The following is a 24175-nucleotide window of genomic DNA, read 5'->3' as shown; positions in this document are numbered from 1 at the left end:
AAAACTATACCTTAATGACCTTACAACTTCTTGTAGCACATAGCCAGCATGGTCATACTCTCTGAGGGATTCTGAGAATTTTAGATAGAAAAAGAAATATTTTCAAGCCCAGCTTCTCACCATGTTTGTACACATCTCTGTGACAATGTATTTCATATACAGTGACCTCCATGTATCCTATAGAAAAAAGACATGCACGAGAGAAATACACAGGTATGAAGCAGCCTTGAGTATAGCTAGAGCTATTTAAGTATCCCCATCAGAAAACCTTTTTATACAATAAACATTATTTCTTTAGAAGAATGTCTTATCTGATAATATAATTTGGTTCTAGATTACAATATACTAAAGAACTGCTAACAATTTCACATGGTGCTTTGATCTAAAATGATCTTTAGAACTACTGTTTAGTTTTATACAGTAGAGTAAATTGTACAAGAAAACACAAACTGTTCACATGTAATAACTTGCTCACTTAAGGACTTGCATTGACATCAGGAGCTCAAATATGCTTGTGGTGGTAAAAAGAACTTTGACTCTTTGGGGACATTTACCTCATCCCTTTTTGATTACATACATACAGTGCTTTACAACATGATGTTAAGTTTAAGGCATAACATTACCACAATAGAATCTACAAACCAAGGTCTTGTTCTGTGATGCATGTACCAATTTCTGCCTTCATCTGTCTGCTGTTTCTCTGCTCATGGTGTCTTCTGCGGCAGGTCACCCACCCTGTCACACATATGTGAGAAATGCTTCTCCAGTGTGCCGTCCCTATGGTCACTGTGAATACCAGAATTTGAAACATTAAGCTAAAAAAACACACATTGATTTTGATTGTTTGAAATACAGAAATTAATTCATTGTTAATGTTAGGAAGTGGTGGAAATTAATTCATTATGTTTTCATTAACTGGTTCATTAATTAAACCATTTGTTTTTAAAGAACCTTGGTATTTACACAGAATGGCATATTTGGTTGTCACCCTTGCTCCTTGTGGTATAATGTCTTAACGATTTCTTTAAAAGTATTCTTAAAAGAGTTTTAATTGGGATGTAATACTTTGCTAATTTAAATTTTGAAGGAAGCAATAAGTGATTTTAGTTATTTTCTTCCCACTGTGAGAAAGTGTTTTAAAAATGCTGTGTAGTTTTCAAAGACTATTTGCAGTTTGGGTAGTCTGCACAAAATCTGCATGTAGGGGAGATTATCACCAATAGGAAAAAAGCCACACAAGAAGCTTTCATAAATAAGTTTCAAACTACAAAAGTTCTTGTCAGTCCAGGATTCTCCCTGTCAGGGTTTCTGAACATTAAAAAAATGCAACCATTTTGCAAATAGTTCTGAATATTTTTTACTTCTAAGTTGCTTTTCATAACTTGGCCCTTTTCCAGATATAGGACTACAAATACCACCACACTTCACTTAAGGCTAGCATGGTGGGATTTGGAGTGTAGCCCATATGGAGAACTCCAGACTGAGGAAGATTGTTTTAAAGCATGGCATATAACTATTCCTTCAATAAGGATTTGTCATATATCTGCATCTTTCTTTATTTTTTTTCCACACTTAGCTATTTCTGCCAACATATATGCTGTTTTACATAGCCCTCAAACAACATGGAGTCTTTGCACTGGAAAAAGTGAATAAGGAATGATGTGTTCATTCCACGTAGGGGACAGTAGCATGTTAAAAACATGCTCTTCCATAGATCACAATATGTGAACTGTATTGACTACAACCTACTTCTAATCTGCACCTGATGCATCTGATGAAGTAAGTTGTAGTCCACAAAGTATATGCCAGTTAAAATGTGTTACAAATTGAGTATTCCTAATCTGGAAATACTAGATCTAAAAACTGAAACTTTTTGCTGCCAGCCCCTTGCTTTGCCCCCAAGGCAGCAGCTGTAGCATTCCTACTTGCTGGTCTCTCAGATCCTCATTCTCTTTTCAGAGAACAAAAAAGATGTGAGACTGGAAAGAGACATGACTGGAGAGAGATGCAAGGATTTATAAAATAGTGGGAGATGTGGATGTGCTCCAGCCACTTCACTTGGATTCCCATTTCACAGATCCTCAGACTCTCTCCAGCTGTGTCTTTCTCCAGCTGTGTGTCTCCCCTACCTTGCAAATACAGTACGTATTACTCTACTTGTGTTCTGTACTGTAGTATTATGTATATGCAAATACAGGTATTCCAAAATCTGAAATGCAAAACACCTCTGGTCCCAAGCATTTCAGATAAGGGGTAGTAATAAGTGCCTATAAAAATCAAGGATGGAACAAATCAAGGATGGAACATTTTAATTAAAAACATTCTGAATGTTTCTGGGCACATGTAGAGCATTCCTCTCCACAATCCAGTAATTCCATCCAGTAGACAAGACAAATAGGAATCTGTGTGTTCTCAAGCAATAGAATAGCTAGCCAGATATTTCAAAAAGGACAAGGAGCAATCTGGCAATCACTTCACTATGCCAAGCAGCACCATAATCTTTACCTGTGCGAGGGTATATTCCTTTCTGCTCCATACACATAGCCTGGTGCATTATTGCTATTGTACTTGCAATAATAGAGTGCATTTATGGCACATGATGATGCTTTAATGCATGTAATGATATTGTCATGCATTGCTGCTATGAGAAACAAAAGGATCCTATAGCCCTGAGCTCAGATGTATCCATAGTACAGTATTTTTACCCCTTACCCTATCACACAGAGCTCCTGGGCTTTTTCCAGCTGGCTGTAAGGCCGTTTGGCCCCCTACAGCATGGAAGGACAGCCAGCTTTTATCTTTATCATCTTTTTATGGGCTTGTGAATAGAGTGAGACCTCCAAAGAATAGGATCCCATGCTTCTCTGGTGTGTAAATTATGGCTGCTCATTCAAATACGACTTCTGAATATGCAGCCTGCAAAGCCACATAGTGCATAAAAAGACTAAAATTCCATAAACATTCTGTTTTGCTGGCTTCAGTTACTTTTCATACTGACTGTTCCCGAAATGAATAACAGAAGCCAAAATGTAAACAATAATAAATAATAAATAAAGATTTGTTGTGGCTTGTGAGAAGATTACATGATATTTTAGAGGAAAAAATCAATTTGAACTAATATTGGCTTATTATGAGAACATGAATTTGCTGGGGGTAGGTATATTGATAGATTCATTTTAGACATCTGTTTAAAAAAATCAATAAAACCCTTCGTAAAGTTTTCCCATAGAATTCTAGCTGAAACATGACAAAGGCATTTGTCAATGCCAGTTACATGGCTCCAACTCTCTTGCCTATTATAATTGTATTTTATTTTGAATTCAAGCACCTTATAGAGGTTCAGAGAGGAACACGTCATTATATAGTTAACATGAACATCATTGTAATACACTAAGAACATTAGCCTGAATATGAAAAATATAAGTAAATTGTGGAGTTGTGCAAGAATGATGTGCATGAATTGTGGAGACACTGTTCTGCATCCAAGTGGCAGGAACAGGCAGGAGCATGCTGTACAACAGTGTTACCATGCAAGGTCAGTGGATATGCACTGTGGTGATAATGAGAGAGTTTGGGGTCACAGATTTTCAAATGCTACTGTAGTAGCTGAAAGACCACCAGAAATAAAAAGTGCAGCTCTGAAATTAGTTTATATTCCTCTTATTTAGAAACTAACAGCCTCAACAGACTGGCATCAAAGGCTGGGATCAGGGCGGAGTGGGGTGATGGTGTCTGCACAGTGCATGCCCCAACTCCACCCCCATGCCAGCATGACACTGTGTGCTTCACCACATAGTCCAGATGATGCAGCACCAAAGGAGCACCAAAAAGCCACGGTGCCAGAGGCTATGGCGCCCTTTCAACAGCGCAAAAAGCAGCCACTTTTTGTGGCTCCTTTTTGTGCTGTGGAAAGGCCAGAGTGGGGCCATGGCATGTAGTTGCTGCAGCCTCAATCCAGCAAAGACAGAGGCAGCTGCAGGCCACCCCTTAGGGGGCGGTCTGTTCAGCCCCCAAGTAAATGGTACTCCCTTGAAGAGGGCAGAAATGATTGGACCTGCCCCATTTACCATGACTTGTCACCAGCCAATGTTCCCATAAGAGAAGTTCAATTTTCTTCAATACTTCATGATCCTTTATGAAACTGGATTTTCCTCCTCCCTGTTTCTTTTGGAGCTACAGTTGTCCCCTGCACTGTAACTTCATGCACCAGCTAATACAAGATGACTGAACACCCCTCGTAAAGACTTCCCAACTAGTTGTTCCTTCCCCACCCCCACCCCCATATCTGCTTGTATTTCCTTCTTATGTGGACTGTTTTAGTATTTGTTATTTTACAGTTGTATGCAGGAGTAAACAGATGCAGAGCTTTTGAATGAATGGAAGGATTTATTTTTTCATCTAACTAAAAATGTATATTAAAATGTTTTGTAGATTGCATTCTCAAACAACTACCAGAGTGAATTTTGCCAGCAAAGTCTATGTTGAGATGTATTTATAGATACATTAACCTTGAATGTTCTTCTTGATAAAAAATAAAACCTTTGTTCAGATGTGAATCAGCCTATGGCTCTAATACTATTGAGGATGGCAATTATATTAAAAATTCATACACTTTCTGAAAAACAGGCCAGCTAATTGCTGAGATGTAATTTAGATATTTTTCTCTGAGTTTGCAATTCGTGTACATTTTTTTTTTTGGCCAAATTACCCTTGTTTCTTCATCGTATTTGCAAAAAGAGACTCCTGCTTATTGAACTATTACTACAGGATCTAGCTTTCCCCCCAAATTACACACTTTTTGCATAAATGTGCCTAATTACCTGAATTCAGTTTTGATTAGCAGTGTTAATTGATGCAGCTGTGGATGGGATCTGTTTACCTAAATTACCATGTGCAAACAGCAATACGTCTGAAAGTGAATATGCTGAACTGAAAATACTAATTAGCTGAGACAGATTGTTATTCAAGTCACATCTCAGGGCCTTTTTAATGAAAGCTTGGATATGTCAGGGCTTTATGATATGCAGACAGAAAATGTCTATATTACATACGATTTCCTAAAGTTAATTCATGAGAGCAGATGGGATGTCGGCTGGGCTTCTCGTGACTTGCTTCTAGCATTAATGTGAATATTGTGCTCTATTGATAACATAGCCCATTGTTTGAGCATGTGCCTGCTCATGTGCACTCATGAGAACAGAGAGAGGCCCATTAAAAACTTGATACCATGCCATATTGCTACATCCAAACTGAAACAATTAGTTTTTTTTAAAAAATACATTTGCAAATTCTTTTTCCTTACTACTGTAACAATGCTCAAAATAGTCTGAAAAGTGTCCTGCCAGTTTAACAAAAACAGTAATGAGTTTATGGAAACTAAGTAAGCCAGAGAAAAGGGCAGAAACTGGTTGCTGTTACTTTTAATCTTGAAGTTGAAAAGACCCATTCCATTTAAATGAATGATGAGTGTCCTAAGTCTCATCTTTAAAACAAAACAAAACACAACAACAGTAGTGTTAATGCCATGGTAGCAAAAACTTAATTTGTAGTGTGAAGTTACTGTATTCAGTTGCACTGCATATTGCAGTGTGCAGAATTTCATGAAATCCGATTGGCCTTGAAGTACATAGCACTGACTATATGATTCTGCCTTTTGGAAGATATGCATGGGAAAATGAAAGATACTCTTAGACTGGTCAAAAGTATAAAGATCTGAGCATTGCAATGGATCCAGCAATAGCACTAAAATAAGAGGGGGGAAAAAACAGGTCCTTTGGATTATATGGCATATTCCTTAGTCACAGTATGGAAACTATTAAGAGAGCAAACATGAGATAATGGTTTGAATGCTGGAATATGACTCTGACAGGCCAGATTCTAAATTTCCACTTGGCCATGGCAATCCACTGGGTTACCTTGGGCAGGTCACACTGTCAGCCTCAGAGAATGGCACTGGCAAATCTCATCTAAACAAATCTTGCCAAGAGAGCCTTTGCCTTTGCCCTAGGGTTGCCTTAAGTCAGAAATGATATGAAGACACAAAAAAACACCAGCAACAACAAATGGAAATGATGATAGAGGGATAGGAACGAGGACTCAGTTATCTAGTTAAGGAAACACTAATATTAACTGCTTTCTTAATATGAATTTATTCTAGGGTGGGCAATGTTTAAATCCCCCCTTGCATATTTATGTTTGTGTGGTTGAAAAACACACCCCTTGTTCCTCAACCCCATTCCTTTCTTCCATTTTTTAGACTGAATTGAACTGCACAGATCACATTTTAAAGGAGAAATATATCCTGTAATTCTTCACACACATTCTTCTGTTGCCATTCCTCACCCTCTTTTTCTATAGCCTTGGATACCTTGGATGTAATCTGACTCCTGCCTCTCCCCATCCTGTCCCCCCCACAAACATAGAACTTAGCCTGTTTGTTTTCTACTTGCCTAGAAAGTTCTTTATGGACCTGAAATTACTTCCAGGATGTGAAAGCTGTTGATTGGGCCAGAGCAATACAGCAACATCATTACATACCTATTTGTTAGGTTGCTTTAAAATAACAAGGAGTAGTGAACCAGCATGGTGTAGTATTTTGAGTAGGACTTCAGGTGACCAGAGTTCAAATCCCACTCCTACCCTTACCCCCACCCCAGAAACCCATTGGGTGGGTGACGTTGGATAAGTCACAACCTCTGAGCTTTAGAGAATGCAATTACAAACCTTCTCCGAATAAATCTTTTCAAGAAAGCCTTATGATAGGGTAACTGTATGGCTCAGTTGAATTTAAGCCAAAAAAAGAACAAATGGTAATTCATATGAATTCATATGAATGGGCTTTCCCAGTCATGACTAGCTGTTGACCTTGTTAGCATGGCCAGCAGAGAGAGCTTGGTAATGTGTGCTTGCTTGACTCCCTCAAAGAAGTATACGAATATAGGAAGCTGTCTTATAATGAGTGAGACCATTACTGTATATACTCATGTATAAGTCTAAAAATTTTAGTCAAAAAACTGACCCCAAAAACTTAAGTTGACTTATCCATAGGTCAGTGTTAGTACTGTACTTTAACTTTTATTTTAAAAAAGAAACCATGCCCTGGTGAAAGGCAAAGTATAATCTCTCCTGGAAGCACTGACGTTCCTCTATTCTCTCATTCATCCAGCTTTTAGGATGAGCACCAACAGTTATGCCTGCTAGAATTTTAAGTTCTTGGCATTGTTTTCCTTTGCTTCATCCTTTAGATTCTTTGTTATGAGGCCCTAAGGCCTGTTACAGACTGCCCAAATAAAGCTGCTTCAGGTCTCTTTGGAGGTATGCTGTTTAAATGATGCATGCATCCTAAGAATCCGGAAGCTGCACCAAAGCTGCACTCTAGTGCTTAGGAATGGAGTGTGGCTTTGGCGCGACCTTCGGACTCTTAGGACCCATGCATCAATTTAAATAGCATACCTCCAAAGAGACCCAAAGCAGCTTTATTTTGGCAGTCTGTAACAGGCCAAAGTTTCACCCTCGACGTATCCATGGGTCATATCAAAATACACAATTTTGACCCCCAAACCTGCCCTCAACTTATACATGAGGTTGATTTATAGCCGAGTATATATGGTAGTTTAATCTGGTCCACATGGCAATGGTTCCTCAGGGTCTTTTTTCTTTTCCTGTCAGGAAATCCCTAATACTACCTAAAATCCAAGTTTTAACATGGCCTCATCCTGCTCAGCTTCCAATAGCAGTCAAATTCACTTTGTTTTCTGAGTGAGTATGGTGAGGCAACCAGAGTGTGGCCTAGCAGTTGTGGCAATGTTCCAAGCAGGATGGTGTCATGGACTGGTTCCACACCATATGCCAAAGTGAGGAATGCTGAAGTATCAAAAGAATGATGAGACAGAAACCCCTGGCATTGATCAACAGACTGGCCCCCCAAAAATAATGGACAGCGCTTGGGCCTTTGAAGCTCCCTATGGATGACAGGAACTGAATGGAACTAATTTCTTTCGATATAATGCTAAATTATAATTCAGCATTATATGCACAAGCCTCAGCCTTGTATGTGCTCCATTCTCTTTTGCTCATCTGGCCAGACCAGACCAGTTTATCATTATGTCCAAATCAGTAATAATTGCAAACTAACAATACATTATGATTTACTTCCCCACCTATCCCACCCAAAAAATCCAGAATCATAAACCATGTCTTGAAGCTGGCTTGTTTGGACAAACCAAACTATGATATGTTCCAATTTGGTTGTAGCTACTTTTAGTTGAATATGGAGGTGGATGGTCCTGATCTCTTCATAGCATTCAAGCCTGAGGCCCCCACAGCATTTAACCAAGGTGGGGAAAGTGTGACCTATGGGCCACAAGCACCTAGATTTCTTTTAGGTGGGAAACACCTCAAAATATTGAATTACTACACCTGGAATGTTGGCTTACATCTAAACCGATCCTTGAAACTTCCTGAAAATCAGTGAAGAAACCTGGAAGCTGAAACCAGAAATAGACTTCTAGTTACATGAGACAAGAGAACAGGGAAAACAGAGCTTCCTATACTCCCATAAAATGGTCCTAATGTGAAGAAGAACACTCACTTGTGCTGCCTAAGATCTTTTTATAAGAACTGAATACATCCATGGAGGGCAGACCCAAGACATAGCCAAACGACATAGTCATATAGTTTTTAACTGACTCCAGTTTATTACAGTTATCCCACTTTCGTACTGAGGTATTCAAAATGGCTTACAGACGTGAAATAAAAATATCACAATAGAATAAATGTAGAGTTATTACAACCCAATAAACATAAATAACTAATGGGAGGTAAGAACTTTCAAGTTTTCCTTTCCTTGACAAAAAAAAAGGGTGTCTCCAAATTTCAAGCAAAATGTGGAGAAAGTTGTCAACTGCCACACAATTGACTTTGTCTTTTGAAACTTCTTTTGAGAAAGAAATATTTATTTGCACCTAAAAAGAAACCCACCCAAAAAAACCCTAGCCTGACCACCTGGAGACCAATATATTCCCCTATTCAGGTCGTATTGGTATGGAACCACCACTATTTATAAGAGCCAGTGTAGTAGCTAGAACATTAGATTTTTTAAAAAAACCTGGGACATCTGGTAAAAAACTTACTGGGCGACCTGTCTGCAGTCTAATTTATCTCATAAGACATTCAGCATAATGTCTTGGCAGTAACAGTCTGATATATTGTGCTGTTTGTCTTGCTTTTCCCTGTTTGTCCAGCCTACAGAAACATGTTGTGAAGGAGTGCAAGTATTCCTGGACAATACCATCTTAGATGGTAGATGGACTGCATTTTTGAAAAGAAGCAAAGTCATCATCATCATCATCATTCCAATATCTTATATGAAGAAAACTAGCATGTAATTGCTAGAAACATTTTGTGTCTTTATTCCTGATGTCTCTAGGTTGTTTGAAAGCTGAGGGAATGTACAAATTTATGATTTAGTTATCTGCACATTTTAAATTAGTATAACTAGCAACTTTTTAATACAGTGACAGCTGTTTTCCTAAAACAGGGATTTTTTAAAATAAAGAACAAATTCTTCAATGTAGGAAATGCCCACTTACACAGCACTTTAGTCAGAATATGTGCTCTCATGGCTCTTAAAAGAATAATAGTTGTATTATTTGCTTGTCACCTTCTTGGGCACAAATGAAAAATACTGTCAGAGAGGGGTTGTCACTAGACTGAACTAAAGTCAGAGATATGAAGTAGAGAAGGGGCTTGCAATCCCTTCTTTATTTGAAAAAATGAAACATTCAACAAGAGCATAACTGTTGGCCTCTCTCTACATTGCAAACAAGCCTTTTCCAACTAGTTCTAACTGAATTTCTAAAGATTCCTTTACTCCTTCTTTATAAAAGAGGTGGAGTTATTATTGCAATTCAAGACTGCTTTTTAAAGAGACAAGTCTAGCATACCACAATGAGAAAGTATCATGTGCATGAAGCACTGAAAGGAAGAGAATGACACCACTGCCCTAAGCATGTATATTCAGAAGTAAATCTCAGGGATTTCACCAAGGCCATGTAAGAGGCATGTTTAAGGTGGTGTACCACATGTCAGTCTTACTATAATAGCAAGTATTTTTTTAAAAAATCAATAAGTCAGAAAATGAAATAAAGCACATGAAAATATCAAGGTCAAATAATAATGATTTTGCAGCATATTTTTAAACTGGTATATAAGCCCCTTAGGGCAAGAATGATGACTGTCTGTACAATGCAAAGTACAACAGCTCCTGTGAGCCTGCTCATAGTCTCTTGGTGCTACTGCAATATACGTATTAAATAATTCAATACCAATAAAGAAATTGCAGCGATAGAGGGAAGCAATTCTCAGCAGTTAAAGCTGAGAAGGGATGATAAAATATTGAGCTTTGGCAGAGAAAGTACAAATGCTGTACATTTCTGTAAAGATTGCAAAATAAAAGTACTGGTAGCAAACTCCCTAATTCATATGGGATATTGGCATTCTGATCTTCAGTTTTGTGTGACTAGAGAACTAATAGGGATGCGGTAAATTCAGTATTAATGTTTTATTAATTGTATTTGTATTATTGTATTATTTTATTGATGTAATCCCACCTTGATCCTTGGGAGAGGTGGGAAATATAAATAATAATAATAATAATAATAATAATAATAATAATAATAATAAGAAGAAGAAGAAGAAGAAGAAGAAGAAGCACAGCAATGACATTAGTAGGTTCTAGGCCAGGGATGGGATGATCTGTCACCATGGGCTATGCTGGCTGGGGCTAATAGCTGTTGTAGCCCAAATGCATTGGGGAGGCTACATGTTCTGTACCAATGGTTGAGGCTGGAAAGTCCCTAGCTGCAGGGATCTACATAGTATCCAAGAAACACAGGTGTAAAGCTGACTGTCTTTGAAATGGCAAATCACTACGTATTTATTTTGCGGCATCAATTTCATGTAGTGAGCCTTTCTGCTGAATTGACAGAAGCTGGCATTTATCACATCAGAAGTTCCACTTTGCCACATTTCCTTGGTCACTGCATCAATTGAAACTGAATTTTGAATGACATAGCTATGGCATCCAAAGTATTTGAAATAGTATTTGGAATAATAATACCCCAGGGCATTTGCTGAAAGCTTTTTTCCCCCCTCTCTCTTCTGCAGTGAATTTTGACAAAAGTCTTAAATTCAATATGAAAACCTAATATGTATTTATATATGAGAGGTGACTATTATTAGAAATTAGCCATAAACTCTAAATTGTGCCTCCCCATCTTAGTATGTTTTAAAACATTTGCTGGTTGGATCCCAATCAAGTTCAGTAAGCACCGATTCCAATGCCTCATTTTTGAAGATGTCCTCCAATATATACAGGGAGTTCTGTAAGGAAAAATGGGGTTCTGAGAAGATGGAGAGAAACTGCTTTCCAGTGGCTTGTATTTTGAGCTGATGGAAACAGTATGTACTATTAGTTGACGAATTTTCTTGGATTTTTAAATCATGTCAGGTTGTAATATCTTTTTAGATTTTGTAATATATATATAGTCCAATTTCTCCACAATTCTCTATTTCTTGCATTTTATTTTATTTTATTTTTGTATTTGTGACTTTGGAAACCCTTCTGCATCTTACATGCTGTGTCTGAACTATCTCATAGCCACTGGTGACTGGTAGCTCCTCCCATGTCAGTGGAACACTGCATCTCTTCGATATTTTAGTCCAAATTTTCATGGAGCTATCTATTGTAGTGATCGAGTTCAGTATCTTTGTTAGTTTCTTTAAAATTTGGACTAAAATCCAGAGCAGACCCACTGCCCAGCTGATGAAGACAACATCAGCCTCCATCATTTTTAACATTCTTATTTTACTACAGACCTAATCTTGGAATTTTTTTTGGTCTGATTATTAGGTTTGCTGTGCTGATAAAGTGGGAAGGAGGAGAGTTCTGCCCCGAGTCCATTAGATGAAAGGTAGGAAATGGATGTAACTAATTAATAATTTAAATAAAACAATAATTTAATAATTTAAATAAAATAATAATTTAAAAATACTATTGGGCTTGTGCAGGTTTCAATTTGCTATTCACTAAAATCAAAGTGCCATTATGACTCCAGAAATAAAATAATAGTGGGCCCTTGATATTAACTGAGTTTTTGTCCCAGGGTCCCCATAGATACCAAACCTAAGAATGCTTAAGCCCCATATTATAGTAAAATGATGTCATTTATATAAAATGACAAAATCAACATTTTCTTTTAGGACTTTTTAGAAATATATTTTCAAGCGATGGATGGCTGAATCTGTGAATGCAGAATCTGTGGATATGGAGGGTTGACTGTAGTGTTTGCTCTCGTTGCTCTAACATGTACTTGGGAATAAGCACCATTCTGCTTTAGGAAAGGATTGGATGTTTTGAAGTAAAAACAACGAAAGTAATTGCCTGGCTGGTGCTTGGACGATGATCACATGAATTATTTTTTTCTTCTTTAAAAAAAATGAAGAAAGTATGTAACCACAAGAATTGCCACCCGCAGTTGACCCTGGAACAGGTGCTGCCAATGGGGCTCATTGGTCTTGGCTCAGCTATCTGCCATTATCTAGTTTTGTCATTTTCAGATTTCCTTGGGCTCATGGTCTTGGACTTGGGTGCCTTGGACCTATGCCAATAATTGCCCACCCACAAAAAGGATGTGCTGTTATTTCAAAATAATGGTAGCCACTAGGATGTATATCTTCAGTTGTTTGGTTCTCATATGAAGTGACAGTTTATATCAAAAGCTGAGGAGATTTTTGTCCATTTTTATTGTTTTCACATTTGGAGACTTTTGCTTCCATTTTGTTTGTATAAAATTATTGATTTGGTGCCCAATATACCATTGCTTTGTCATTCCTTGGCATTATTTTTTGGGAGAAGTCCTAATATCACACACATACCTCTCCAAACTTATGGCGATTGGCTTTCCCTTCTCCCACACTAGCAGGGCGTATCAATATGTTAGCATCCTTTCTCACTGAGGAAAAGAACATTTACGAGTAACTATCACTGCAAATCAGTAAGTGAAATATGAAATATTTCATGAAAGATATCATGGAAAAGCTGGCAGGTTAGGACACTAATTTTGAACACTTATGGACACTAGTTTTGTATGGTGGTTGCTCATATTGATACTACACATTGGCCACAGCCATTATCAGGGCTGCATTACCATTGCAAAAATAATCCAGTTTGCCACAGCTTTAAGTGCCATGGCTCACTGCTATGGAATTCTGGGGATTCTAGTTTGTTGTGGCACCAGAGCAGAGCAATTTCCAGAATTCAATAGCATTGAGCCATGGCATTTAAAGCAGTGTCAAAAGTGGATTATTTCTGCATTGTAGATGCAGCCAATGAAGGTAGCTAAACAGGGGGAATATGCAAAAGATAGCTCAACAGGTACCTGGTCACAGAAGCAGTGCAAGCACTGGAAAAACTGGCATCTGGGAAGATCTTTAATCATTTTAGAAAGAAATACTGGTTTGGAGCTCATGCGTTTAAGGTGGTATCTACTAGGTAGAAATGTCTTTGAATATTTAGAATAATTTGATTTGGGCCAACAAGATTGGTTATATTTCTAGTTTCATTATTTATTGACATTTATACTACACTCTTCCATAAAATATCCAAGATGGTGAAGATCAGAGGTGTGTAGTGGAGAGTCTAGATCTACTGGCAGGACTCTGGGTAATATGGAGGAGGTTGGCAAGGCTTTCTAACTCTCAGTTGTCTCACAATAGCAGCAGCAATGTGATTTTTCAACATGTTGACTTACACTGTGGAAATGAAAACAAAACAAAACAAACAAACAAAAAACTTGATATAACCAGAAGTAGATTTCTAAGTGGAAGAACTATGAGCCCTATCCAAATTTTCCCTTGGAGTCAGAATTCTTATGTCTGTGTATCTTTTGAATAAATCTCAGGGTCGTTATAAAAATCTGCCCAATTCTAGCATAGCAACTTCCCACCCTGTTTGGGGGAAAATCCCTATAATTACTACTAAACTACTGTTATAATGGTGGACTGAATCTTCCAATAATTGGTATACTGGCTGTATTTCGTTGAACAGAGGAGAAATCTTGAAAAATTGCAAAAATGGAGAGGAAATAACTATCTTCCCTCTTGTCAAAAAGTTCCAATTGTTTTACCTAAAGTCTGCATTCTCACAAAGAATTGTGAGTGCCAACCTTTCAAGTAAAATGGTAAAATACTACTATAAATGGTGACAAGCAAAGAATTGTTTACACTCTTTTTCTTTTTTAAAAGAAATTAAATATTAATGAAATTCTGCTGCAGCATTTACAAAACTTAATTGCATTATTCCCAAACCTTGCTTTTAAAAGCTTATTCTGATGATATTATACCTTTAGTTAAAACAGTGTTAACATGAGTGGATAGGTTAAATGAAATCTGTATATACAATAAATTCACAAAATCTGATTTCAAACATTTCCTATTTTTAGTGGACAAGTAGAGTCTAATACACAAATATTACAGTTAGTTAGTGAATCATACATTTCCCCCAGAAACTCTTTGGTCCCTGAGTTTCTCTTTTAAATGATTTAAACTGAAAAGCTTTACTTCTAAATAGTTCTGTGAATGTGGAGTCGGAGGCTCTGTGAATATTTTAATGAGTATTTTCTGAGATAATTGAGACTGGACATGTTCTCAGTAATATAATGCTTGTCACTCCTCTTCTAATATTATTTTTGGTTTTGATTTTAATGAAACTTTCAACTATTTATTATCCTCCTTATGGGCTATTAAGCACCCCAGACATAGGTTGCTGAACCAGTAAGAAATCAATCAGTAGAGTTAAGCCCTGTATAGTTGTCATTGCTCAAAACTGGTGCCTTTAAAAAATGAATATTAAGGGGGAAAAACTATTTATACTATGAGCTACTGTGGAGATTTTGGAAAAGCTATGAGTAACAACTGGCTGAAGTTCTATGATGTCATGGAGCCCACCAGATGCTCAAGGAATGATACTGTTAAAACAGAATGTTCATAGTTGGACTATGAGGGAAAAGAAAATTGTTCATTTGGCTGTAATGAAAATTTCAGTATAAGCTCTAAGGCTAAAACAAAACTAGTATATCTTTCATCACTTAGAGCGTAGTGTTGCAGAGTACTCTAGGCCTCATTTTTACACTGATTTTTTTACACTGATCATCCATGCCTGAACTACTTGCATCCACCCATAATGACACATTGCTCCATCAGCTGTACTCAGTCCTGCATGGATTATATGATTACTGGTCCTGTAAATAGACCATAAATTTAATTTTCTTAAATTTTTACGATAATTTTCTTGAATGAACATTTCAGCCATGTTTAATATTAATATTAATAATAATGTTTAATAATGTTACCATGTTTAATAATAATGTTAGATCACTCAATGGATCTCTTGTTGCCCTTCCCTGCCCACACAAACACTCTCTGAAGACAGGGCTGAAATCTAAAGAACCAAAGCCAGCATGTTTACGGTACGTTCCCAACAGATCAAATTAGAACAAAATGGAAAGATGAACTTGTACTTGAAAACAGTGGCTCTTTCTAGAAAATAGGTCAATTGGATTGTATGAACTATAAAGAACAAAACTCCTAACCATTCCTTCCAAAACACTCTGGGACCATATTATTTATTGACTGATTGATTTATGGGATTTATATCCCACCTCTCTCCAAAAATGGAATTCACTTTCAACCATACTTTCTCTGAGGTGTGACAATTTCTTCTCATCCCCAAGTGCACAAAGGTAGTTGGAGTTTCCTAGGTAAAGCTCTCCAGGCTATTGGCTGGACATATTGGTGCTTCCAATAGCATCTGGACACACCTTTGGTACTTGTGGAGTGGGGAAGAAGCAGATATTTTCCCCTGGACAAGAGCAAAACCTGCTTCTTATTTTCCAGGTGTACAAGAACAGATGGATGGTCCCTTGGCATACCCCTGTGGCCAACCAGTGGCTTGAGGAGATGAAGCTGGGCCCAGGAGGCTCAGTTTTCTTTTTCATACCCAGTGTTGTTTTCTATGCCCAGAATAAAGGGAGGTACAGAATACTTCCTACAATCATTAAAAGTACTTACTTTGTACTATATTAGCCACCTATAGGATTCTATCCAATATATAATGAAATATAAATAAATGTATACCATTGGGAGGAAAGGGAAAACAAATGTAAACTAATGACATGAAGGGAACATGGACTCAAAGGAATGGTGTGTGTACCAGGAGCCAAGACACTGCCAATTTCAAGCCTGAAAGAATGCATGCATTTGTAATATTTTGGTTATATTGGGATGCTGTATTCTGAATATTTTACTACTGCACTTAAAATGTGAGAAACAGCTTTTAAAATGGCAGGTGTATCAGATTTGCAGCTTCTACCTATGGTCTTTGATTATGGCAGTTGTCATTATCCTACATGTGAATTCACTGAACCCTCAACTACTCTCCTGAAAAGACTGGTTGGGACAGCCTTTCGTAACCATTTCTCCAGACTTGCCTCAGACTGTTTTAATAACATAGGGCCATATTTCGGACTTAGCTGCAAACCATGGTGACCAACTTTTGACATCAAGAAACAAAATTTTATCCCACTGAGAAATAGGCATGGTCATTAAAAAACAAAAAAAAAATAGAGAGAGAGTTATGTAGGCTACTATGATGTAGGTAGATTCACTTGTAATGGAAGAGGGAATAGAAAGGTTTACTTTCTATTCAATCCCAGGGGCTCCAAGGTTGACTCAGCCTTCCATCTTTCATAGGCCAGTAAAATGAGTACCTAGTTAGTTGGGGACAATTAGCTTACAGATTGTAAACTGCTTAAAGAGTGCTGAGTTCACTGATAAGTGGCATTGAAATACAATGCTATTGCTATTATTGCTATTGATCTACTAACATACTATTACTATTAAAATTGCTATTGGTCTACTGTATAAATCATGGAGCTAAATGTATACATAAAAGTATACATTTAATATAGCTTGAGGTATAGCTTTAAAGGGAATAATGTTGGTGCCAGAAAAGGTTCCCACATGAGGAAGACATTCCATAAAACTTTGATAGCTGTCCCTATTTCCACTTAATCTGAAAGGGAGTCAGGCAGGCAATGGAAGTAGACATTCTTTCACATATTATGTCAATCTGTGTTGTACTAAATGGGCCCCAGGCATTATTGGCTACTTATAGAGGTATTTTTTTATATCAGTCTGTAGGCACCAATAGTGATATCTCAAAATGATGCCACATGATGCTTTCATGTCACCGGGGCAATAAATTCATCCATGTTTTGGAACTGCAGGCTTGAACACATACAATATCTTCAGTTCTGAACTCTTGTTTGTTGTTGCTTGGAATGTGTTGGTCCTAGGGGGAGAAATTGTGAAAAGGTATGAAAATCTCTTTCGTTATTCAAGTGGAAACTGTTTTATGAGCTTTCAAGCAGGTTCCATAAACATAATGCAGCATATGAAGTCACAGAATCATCGTTTAAAGTCCATTAAAGTGTCGCAGAGCAGCTAAAGAGAGAATACTGATTTTGTGTTATGGCTGCAAGACAAATGACTCCTTAGTGGAAAAAAAATATCTTGCTTTAATTAATCCAGGGTTGACATGGATAATGTAATGGCTGTGTTCTAAAAATTTTTCTAATGAAAATTGTATGAACAGAAGGGCTTGCAAAGTATGATACTAACATATTGATTACTAGCAATTTCAGTATGTTGAATTAGAACATGAAGTTTTTTTTAAAAAGAAAAAACTAACCCGATCAAATTAACAGCAAAGATCACTTAGTTAAACATTTGTCATTTTCAGAACTACAAGTGGACCCTCCAGAGCACAAATTAAACTGACCAGGGCTCATCATGATCCTATATTTAAATGGCAGCAACGTGAATGCAGGCATGCTGAAGCCTGTGTGTTCACATCCACACTTTTTCAAATCTGTGCACGGTCCCAGAACTGAATCCTACTTTGATTTTTTAAAATCAGTTTATGCCAACTAGTGATAATTTTTTGGTATTTAAGGCAAAATTGTTGTCAGCTTCCCTCGAGTTGGCCCAGACTCAGGGTGACACTGTAGACGAGATGTCTCCAAGGCCCCCTATCCTCCACTGCTCTGCTCAGGTCCTGTAAATTCAGGCCCATGACCTCCCTTATTGGGTCTATCCATCTGGCCTGTGGTCTTCCTCTCTTTCTACTGCCTTCTGCCTTGCCTAGCATTATTGGATTTTCTAGAGAGTTTCGTCATTATGGTTTCCAAGGAGATATCAGGTTTCATCTGTTCAAGGACCCATACGTTACGTTTCGTTTCGCTTCTTCTTCTTCTTCTTCTTCTTCTTCTTCTTCTTCTTCTTCTTCTTCTTCTTCTTTTTGGCAAGTGAGTTGATTTTCTTTCTGTCGGCTTTCTTTATTGCCCAGCTCTCCCATTTGTACAAAATGATGAGGAATATAATGTCTTGGACAATTCTAACTTTAGTGCTCAGTTATATATATTTAGACTTAAGAATCTTGTCTATTTCTTTCATGGATGCCCTTTCTCCATATTCTCTTTCTCCATATTTTGTTCTGACGGTAGCCTTTTGTCCTAGGTACAAATTTCTCATCAGGACTATCAAATGTGGTGGCATTCTCATGTCTTTAAGAGTGTCCCATAGCTTTTTGTGATCATGCAGCCAAAGGCTCTGCCATAGTCTATAAAGCACAGTCTGATTTTCTTCTGGGATTTCTTGGTGTGCTCCATTAACCCTCACATGCTTGTGGTGTGTAAATACATTTTACATTAGGTAAATACCAAAATAAATTAACTTGACACATTCTAAATGTGTGTACTTTTCCATTCTATTCTCACAGTGTATGCTACACTCACGAGTCATATACATTGGATTTCTGCAATCCACTGTATCATAAAGCAAGTTAGCAAAATATTCCCAATAAAAGTTTCAGGAAACTCTTGAAGACCTGAAAAAATAGCATATATGGCAACTCACCCACCTTCCACACATTTTCTCTGTCTGTCTCTCAACAGCAAGTCAATAAAAATGATTAAAACTGGAATCTCACAAAATGTAAACCTTTAAACCATACAATCATAATAATAGGAAGGATTTCCCCCCTGACTTTTACTGTTCCAACTGTTACTGGAATTTCTGAGTGACTAAAGGCAACAAAAGTCAATCCTTTTGTTAGCTAGCTTTAAATTTAGCTCATTAGTAGTCTTATCTATTTCTTTTATCTTACCCTTGGCATACTTTGGATACTGTAATCCATCCATCTAATCTTGTGCAGGCTCCATTAGAAAATCAAATTGCGAAATCAAACCATGAATGAGTCAGTTGTTCCCAAAAGTACTAACTAACATGGGAAGTTGAACTGCTATGTTGACTGTTGAGACAGTCCTGCTGAATTTAATTTTTGGATTTCATATCTATCTTGTTTCACAGTTTTTGCCATCCTGTTTCAGCAGATTTCATTCTGTATAACTTTTAAGTGTAGCTTTTCACTTTTATTGTGGGATCTCAAAAATGGCAGATGCAATGATCCAATAAGTGAACCACCTGAGAACGATTTACAAATAGAGAGCCATTCCATAGACTTCATTCAGCCCCAAGGAGTAGAATAGAAAACTCACATTTGTCATATAGCAGTACAGTTCTGAAGAAATAAGAAGATTGCTTTACATTCTGTTTAGTAAATACTCTTGCATTCCAGCAAAAGGGATCCATACAAGATAGAGCCATGTAAACATATCTATATGCAATGTTGATGCTATATTGGATCCATATGCTCACCATGTTGGACACTCAAATCCCATTGAACTTAAATTAGGATGTGCAACTAAATCCCAGAACTTTATTATTATATTTATCTATTATACAAATAATTTGTTATAATACAGTTAAGACACTGACTCTGACAATTGCAAGATTTGCAGGTCGACAGTTTGAGGCCCAAGTACCAAGTGACAGAGTGAGATCCCATCACTAGTCCCAGCTTCTGCCAACCTAGCACCTTGAAAGCAAGTAGATAAATAGGTACCACTTTGGTGGACAGGTAAAAGCATTCTGTGCAGTCATGCTGACCACGTGATTATGATGTAGTATTTGATAATGCTGGCTCTTAAGCTTAGTAATTGAGATGGACACAACTTGACAACCTTGTCAAAGGAGAAACCCTTACCTTTACATTTAAAGACCTAAAGTTGTTACTATTGCTCATTCAAAATAGTTAATTAATAGTTTAAAAATAATGGTCAGGGTTCTCTATCAGCTACTTAGTTAAGTATACTTTACTAAATAATCCCTCTTGGTCCAGCCCACTCACCCCTGACAGAAGTGTCATTTATCCATCCATGCTCCAATCACTGGCAGAATGGACTTCATTTTCCCTATGCATCTAATGCCTGGTAAAGTAAATTTGTGGCACTGATGTCATAATCATAACTAGTGATCTTGAATATGGAACAGCTACCTAGATTTGCTGACCTGTAATTTTTCCATATTCATGATTTCTACTTAGTCATGATTGTGACACTATTACCATGACCAGAACTGTTTTGTATTCCCGATTCCTATGTATTATTTAGGTTTCCTTTAGGAAGTACCCAGGAGAAGCCACTGCAATTGATGGGGGTCTGTTCCCCTTTAAATGGGAAGCAGCTGACCAATGGCTCTATCCCTCGTGTGAACAATCTCTGGTGTGACAAGTAGAAGCAGAATTCTGTTGCAATTCCCCTCATATTTTTGAGGTCTCTCACATGAAGGGGATGGCAACATCAGTCTGCTGCTTCCTGGTTGACATGAGAACAGACCCTCATCAATTGCAGTGGCTTCTCCTGGGTATGTAGGGATGGAAGGTCAGGCTGGAGGGTGTCACTGCATAGCTACAATAACTCTGGCAGTTATGTATTTGTAACTGTCCCAAAGAATCAGTGTTCTTTTATGCAAAAATCATGTCAAGCCCCCCCCCCCCACATCTGTTGGGGGCAAAACTGATTACCCCAAAACATGTGGGAGTGCATACAAAATAAAAACCCCCAAACCCCCACATATCTTTTGTGCACCCCTCCCCTGAATTTTACATTCTAGTTGGGAGAAAACAGAAGAAATTATTCAACCTCACATGCATGAATGAAACAGTGAAATATCTAGAAAGATCTGAAGTGAGCCACTATCACCCAGGATAAGTGATAAGTCTTAATGCCTGTACTGCAGCCACTCACTCAAAAATCATAAGGTTGAGAGTTCAATACCAGCGAAAGGGCTCAAGCTCGACTCAGACTTGCATCTTTCTGAGGTCATTAAAATGAGTACCCAGATTGTTGGGGGCAATTAGCTTACAGTTGTAAACCATTTAGACACTGTTAGTTCAGTATGAAGCAGTATATAAATGAAGCTGTTTGTTTGTTATATACTTGCAAAGTAGTCCTATTTCTGTTAGGGAGTAGGGCAAGCCTGATGAGTTTTGTTTGCTTTTCATTTAGGACACAGCTGTTAGTTTAGGTGTCTGACCTAGAAGCAGTCCCTAAGTTAATAACACCACATTGGCTCTGAATATGGTTGCTCTTCTGCCAAAGTTAAGCAGTTCAAAATCTGACTGATCCATCAGAAAAACATAAATCAATAGGACTCTTTCTGACAGCTGGGGTTTCAGCCACAAATCCATTTCATCATTCATCACAATAGTTTCAGTATGATAAAATTTCAATGGATTATGCCATGGCAGCCTAAGTTGTGGTCTGAATGCCATTAACTGGTGAGAGTTGGTCCTGGATCATAATAGTAAATATTTGATTTGATTTGGTGGTGGTGAAGGATGACATAAACAACTAAGTTGATACCACTGTCTGCATGTTATAGAGAAAGATATTACACCTACATATTCCCTGTTTGTGTATGATAGGAATGGTATTAGTTCAGAGACTATGAAAATATTTTGGTCAGTGAGACTTTGAACAACTGAGATCAATTGAAGAAATGTAAACTAGCAAGCAGAAGAGAACATGTGCATTGTGATAATGCAATTTGGTGACTATTAAAGTTCTGATGGTACTCTTAAAATTCTAGGATAATTATATTGAATTTAGGTTCTGGCAGAGTGAGGCAAGTTAAAACAGTAATAAAAAGGACTTGAGCTTCCCTGGCTGGGAAGCCCGTTGTTTTTAATGCACCACATGACTATGCTGCCATAGTAAACAATGGGACTTGAGGTCCTGTGACTTTTGTTATCCATGGGTGGGTGTGTCTGGAACGGATCCCCCAAGGATACGGAGTGACAACTATATTTCAGGAAGAAAACTTTCTGATTTTTTCCCCTACACCTGGGAACAAAATACCTGAAGATTCCAGCCATTCTGCTTATAATCCTTGTTCCCCAGTGGTTAGTCCCAGCTAGTGTAGGCCTATTGAATCAAGGGATTCTTAGCAGTATTGAGTTACCATTCTGCAACTGAGTTAATGTTTCTATTTTAGTCAGGACTAAACAGTGTATTTAGGTCTATGTGCTGTGTCACTCCTGAGTGGTAATGGTTTGTACAGCTTATTGAAATATACCTTCAAGTACAGTTAAGTACAGTTATACAACTTATTGAAGTAAAACAAGCCAATCTTCACCTTCATTCCCTGATAACTACCTGGATACAAACACAACAATACTGTTGTTTTCCTTTTCCATTTGTTTTTGTTTTTGTTTTTCTATTCATTTTGAGATATGGGGCTGTTTTAAAAGTATCCACCACTTCTCCAGAGTGACAGTTGACTAATTTTGGGTGATTATTCCCTCCCATTTTGTGAGAGGGGAGGTAGGTGTCTGATAGGTTCCATTGGCGTATCAGCAGTGGAAGTTAAGATGGCACTGGCAAAAAGAAAATGGCAAGAGGGAAAACAAAGTGGCTACAGGATGATGGAAGAAGGAGACTGCTGGCTCCAAACCACCTGTTCCTCAAATGCCTAGCTTCTGGGGGATGGGTTGTCAACAGAGGCAGGATAATATAGGGAAGATTGGCTTAGGCAATTGCCTATGCCTGTGGTGGTGAACCTATGGCACATGTGCCAGAACATGAAGCCATTTTTCAGGGAATGCAGAGGGCAGGGAAGAGGAGGAACAGGTGAGCATGTGTTCCTCTCTTCCTGGCCATTGTGGGCCTTCAGCTGCCTCGGGACAGGCAGCTGAAAGCCTGGGAGGGTGCAGGAAGAGGAGGAACAAGCGCACCTCTTCTTCCTCTTCCCTTGCATCTCCCTGGGCCTTTAGCTATCCCAGAGAGGCAGCTGAAGGCCCAGGAGTGTATGTGTGTGGAGGGAAAAGTCCCGCCCCATAGACCCTGCCCCTGGAGGGCAGACATCCCGCCCTGGAAGTCCCATCCCCCCGGAGGTCCCGACTCCGGCACCGGGTAACACCTAGTCCTGGAAAGCCTTTTAGTTTGGACACTTGGTCCCTAAAAGGTTTGCTATCATTGGTCTATGCCACGAGACAGGCAGTTAGCCAAGTCAGCCTTCCCATATTGAGTTCCACGGACCCCTCTCTCACAAAAGACAAGTGTTGAAGAATAGATGACTTGGAACCAGTTGTTTCCCCTCCCTCCACCCTCACTGTTGCCTTTGCCTTGTGTAAGCTCAAGAAAGTGCAACTCATAGTGTAACAGACTGTTAAATTAGCATAATGCAAAGAGCGTCCAGGCACTATCCTAGCCACTAATCACAAATTTTCTAATCCTTGAGGAGAATTGTGTAAAATAAAAAATAACAGTCGTCTTCCTAGATTTTTCATACTTGAGCATTAGGTAACAGACACACCCTTTTTAATAGAAAATGTGCAAAAAGAACAATGGAACAACAATGGAAAACCAATTTTTTTATTTTCATATTTGCAAACCCATGTTTGCCTTGTAAAACTTATGCAGTCTTCATTTAACTTTTCACGCAGATACATTTTTCATGCATCTTCATCCAGAACTATCATTTTTGTACATTACCACTTGCATGTAACTGAAGCCATTTTTATTATAACATATTAATATTTAAGATTTCTCCAACTATGTAAGGAGAACAGTTTTTAGGCATGTACAGAGTTAACAAGATATCACTTGTCTATTTCCCTGCCTCAATTAGGCCACCTTAGTCTTAATAAGTCTTA

General features: G+C 38.0%; 1 long non-coding RNA gene across 1 annotated transcript in view; it reads left to right on the top strand.

Annotated features, from left to right (window-relative positions):
• The window catches only part of LOC149312076 (uncharacterized), a 100744-nt gene that overhangs the window by 61770 nt on the left and 14799 nt on the right, over window positions 1-24175 (top strand). Inside the window, exon 7 of the long non-coding RNA XR_016281397.1 lies at window positions 11912-11972. This is a non-coding gene — a long non-coding RNA (uncharacterized LOC149312076). The remainder of the gene's footprint in view (window positions 1-11911; window positions 11973-24175) is intronic.

Source organism: Sceloporus occidentalis, unplaced genomic scaffold, assembly GCF_023333645.1.
Source record: "Sceloporus occidentalis isolate IW3139 unplaced genomic scaffold, rSceOcc1.0.p SCAF_5, whole genome shotgun sequence".
Taxonomy (NCBI): Eukaryota; Metazoa; Chordata; class Lepidosauria; order Squamata; family Phrynosomatidae; genus Sceloporus; species Sceloporus occidentalis.
The sequence above is the reverse complement of the archived record's forward strand: the minus strand, read 5'-3'. Positions and strand labels throughout refer to the sequence as shown.